The following is a 4,444-nucleotide window of genomic DNA, read 5'->3' on the forward strand; positions in this document are numbered from 1 at the left end:
CAGTTGTGTATGGATCTGGCTGTGCTGCATGGCAGAGGTTCAACTTTAATATAGTTCAAATCTTTCTTTTTTCAGGTGGGTAACATTAGTATGTATCATATGATTATCTGAAAATATTGTATCATTTGCTAAATATAAATACAAAATTAAAACCTCTGCCAGAGTTTTTTCTTTTAATCTTTAAAAACATATTTTTTTCTAGGACACCATAATAAGTGGTTTTACTATACATGCAGGCAATGTAAGTTTCCATGTTGTAAACATTAAACCCTTCCTGACTCCTGGTCATGGAGTAGAGGAACGTTAGTGGAGTACTGCTTTACAGAGGGCATCTTTGACTTTTATTCACACCTGTAGTCCAAAGTGATATACTCATGCCCCCCCTGGGGTGGCCCTTGGACTGCATACTGTACATACCCCTTTACTATCCCTACACCTTCCTCTTCTTTTCCTTTCCTACATATCTGTTTGTTTGTTCACTTACACACTACCTCCCTGGACATCTCTGGTGACTCCATATTTGAATTAACCACAATATTCAAGCTGGCCTCTCCATTAAATCCATCTTCCTGTATTTGCACATAGGAACCTTCCTTTATTTTCAGATTTTTTTCAGATTAGGTTTGCCATGGTTAGTAATGATACAAATATTTTTTTTATGCTTTTTTAATTTATCAAATATTTCCAGCTAAGTGAACACTGTTTTCTTTGGGTGATATTGCTCCATAACTACACGCATATCCACAAGAACACTTGGTAACGGAATTTTCCCCTTAGCTTAGTGAATGAGGCAAAGCTCTGCTGACTTCCACCATCCAATCATGTGCAAATAAAAATAGTAATTGTAAATCACCCTCATGAAGTAGGATTTAAATTGGGGAGCCTAAGTGACATGGCATTAAGGCATCTTGGTGGGGATCGCTGGGTTTAGTATAATTGTGCACACAGTGCCATGAACTCTAAAGATACCGAGAGACATTAGGTAGCATATTATGATCTAGCCATTTTTGATAATGATCTAATGTCTACAGGTCAGCGCCTGAGAGTCACTAACAACCATTCTTCGAGGTAAAAATAATTGGGCTCTTTATTAAACCTTGTTGGATCACTATTGTTTTAACCAAGTTAAGCTTGTGTTGGGACTTTCTACGTGCTCCACCTTCTTCCCTCCTTTAGTATCTAAACTGCTAAACTAGCACATCCAGTGCATTCCTGATCAGGGCCAACAGTCTGATGGTGGTGCGTCCCACCTTTCACAGATTTCAATATTTTTGTTACTAGCAGTAATCTATTAAAAAAGTTTTTTTGATTACATTTCTGAATACAAATACCTGCAAGGATGTGTATATCAACATAAGCTGCAGAGGTGCCATTTCAGAGAATATGTTGAAGATATTGGTGGTGTTTGAACTTATTACTCTCATACTCCTAAATTGCTTACTTAGTCTTTCTGTGTCAAAGCTCAAAGCAGTGCTGCATTCCTTAAATTCTAATCTGAGTTGCTTTATCTTGTATCAAGTATGATATTCGTACGTGACAGTTCTGTTACTACATCTTTGGGGGTCATTAAAAGAGCACGATAGATAGATATATAGATAGATAGATAGAAACACATATGTACCTGATGGTTCTTATCTCACATGCAAAATGAAACAAAAGATAATATTCCTGTATGTGTAGGTCATCTTACAGCCAAGAGGTGCCTAAGGCTCTGTATGTCCTACAGCCTTACAGTAACTTAAATTATGCATTCCACTTTATGATGAGCAGTTTTATATTTAACGCTCCCAGTCTACTGTATGAACTAAACCTACACTTTAATGTATAGTTGTTGGATTATTTAGATACAACTTTACGCTCAGTAAATTACAGCATCTTTTCAGCATATAATTTAAACTATATTAAAGTCATTGTAAAAGTCAAATGATACCACTACAGCCCCTTTTGAGTTCATTTACATCTTCTTACAAAAATACTACTTTCAGAGTGAAATTATATAACATATATAACTGGACAAAAGCTATTTTTAAATGTCATGTTATTTAAAACCCCTTTTCCATTACAATCTGCAGCCAGATTTATATAGAGTTGGTCTCCCTTTTTTGCTAAGATTTCTAAGACTCTTTAACATTCGAAGGAATGCATATGTTGCAGATTTTGTTATTACAACAAAGGGAACCATCAGGTGGTAATTAATTTATTGATTACAGGTATTTATTTAGTGCCGACAATTTACGCAGTGCTTTACATACTGCACATTCACATGAATCTCTGCCCTCAAGGAGCTTACAATCTAAGGTCCCTATTCCACGCACATACAGGGCCAATTTAGACAGGAGCCAATTAACCTTCCAGCATGTCTTTGGAGTGTGGGAGGAAACCAGAGTACCTGGAGGAAACCCACACTAGCACAGGTCACTATCCTTGAAGATAGTGACCTTGTGAGGATTTGAGCCAGGGAAACATGTAAACAAAGGAGGTGAAGCAAGTCTTGACGTCATGGGACTTGTTCTACCCCTTTGTTTACATACCATTAGGGGACCGAAAGCTGTCAAAAATGTAAACAAAGGGGCAAAACAAGTATCGTGATGTAACGACTTGCTCCGCCCCTTTGTTTACCTTTCGGAGCAGACCGGTCACTTGTAGCCATTTTTCTGGGGAATCAGACGTGGCGGCGGGGATTTTTTGTTTCATCAAGTAAGCAAGTGGTGGGCATTGTGATTGCCAAGGATCTACATTGCTGGACAATGTGATTGACCTGGGGATTACATTGATGGACACTTTTTTTAATAAAGGACTTATTAACAACTATGTAATGTTTTTAAAAAAAAATAAAGGACTTTGATGTGGTGTCTATTTTACTGAGGTGAATGAATAGGGGTACCAACTACCCCTTAGTCATTCACGAGCGGGGGCGACGTCTGGGTTCCCCCTTTATGAGAAAGGGGCCCTTGTCCTCATCAACATGGGGACAAGGTGCTTTGCCAAGGGGTTCCCCCTGGCACAGCACCCTTCATATGTTGAGGGCATGTAGCCTGGCTTGGTGCAGGAGGGGGGGAACATGATCCTACCAGGCTGCTGCTCAGATCAAGGATCTGGTAAGGGATTTTAGGGGAGACCCCACACATTTTTTTAAAATGTTCACATTGAAAAACAACCTAAGTCCATCCAAATAAATTCGATAAAATCTGAATTCCCGAAAACAAAAACTTCACATCAATTCAAATTCCAAATTCTGAATATCGAACAGATCCAAATTTCAGAATATGAAAAAAAAATCAGAATAGAAATGAAACGGAAATGAAGCAAAATTTTCAGCCGTGCACAAGTCTACTGTAAACATTGCAGAAGGCTGTGACAACCAGATTTAGGCAAGATGATATTTGGGGCAGGGGAGGACGGGATGGTTTTATTGGGGGGACTAGGAAGACAGGCAATAGAATTGTACTTTAAACTTTTTCCTTCATGGTCATTGAGGCAATGGCAGTGGGAGCTTTATACCTTTAGTAGCTTTAAATTATTTGCACAATCAAGGGTAAGATTTTAGGGCTCTGGTGATCTCTGCAAAGTATATAAAGTTGCATCCAGACACCTGTAGGTTCCCGCACTAGCGAGTTGCTTTTCATTAAGCAAATTGAAGTGATAACATGGTCACAACGAAAAAAACAAAACCGGCGCCTCTGGTTGCAAGATGGGCTGGTTGTGAAGTTGGCTTAAACACTCAAAGGGCAGCTCTCACTGGTCAAAAAGACCATCGATCTAGGAAACAAGGGACAAGACAGAGCGCCTCCATAGTGTAAAAGTGTAATTTATTTGTACAACACGCAAATAAAAATGTACTTACAGGAAAGTCGGTGGTTAAAAGCATACAAATGGTGATGAAGTATAAAATCTCTAGCAGCGGAAGTCTGAAGGAGTACAACACATCAGCGTCCTCTGCCCCCTTGAGTTCTAAAGGTCTACGCGTTTCAGGGGCACGCCCCCTTCATCAGAACCTCCTTGTACAAATAAATTACACTTTTACACTATGGAGGCGCTCTGTCTTGTCCCTTGATAACGGTCACTTTAAAGAGTATCTAAAATCAAAAACATAATTTTTGTTGATAAAGTTTTGGGGGGTTAGAATGCTTGCTGTTTGTGTGCCTGTTAGGAAATTTACTCTCCCTATTTGTCCTGACACCAGTACTGAAAGGGAAGATCGAACAATTTAAACCAGAACAGAACTGGAGTAGAAATCTTCCAGTGAGAACTCTTGTATCAGTGACATTTGTCTTAAAGGGCATTTCCATCACTTTGGAATGATTTAATCTCACTTCCTGTTATGTCTACAGGACAGAAAGTGAAATAAAATCTCCCCAATAGGACACAGATGCATATAGGCTGTGTTAGCTGAGAAAGGACTAGAAATTCTGTCAATGCAGTCCTGAGATATATTCCGTATATA

The 4,444-nt window shown here is 38.9% G+C and overlaps 1 protein-coding gene across 1 annotated transcript in view; it reads right to left on the reverse strand.

Annotated features, from left to right (window-relative positions):
• Nucleotides 1-4,444, reverse strand: part of FOXN1 (forkhead box N1) — a 60,178-nt gene that overhangs the window by 33,930 nt on the left and 21,804 nt on the right. The window lies entirely within an intron of this gene.

The sequence above is a fragment of the Nanorana parkeri genome, unplaced genomic scaffold (genome assembly GCF_000935625.1).
Source record: "Nanorana parkeri isolate BGI_ZX_2015 unplaced genomic scaffold, ASM93562v1 scaffold181, whole genome shotgun sequence".
In the NCBI taxonomy this organism is placed as follows: domain Eukaryota; kingdom Metazoa; phylum Chordata; class Amphibia; order Anura; family Dicroglossidae; genus Nanorana; species Nanorana parkeri.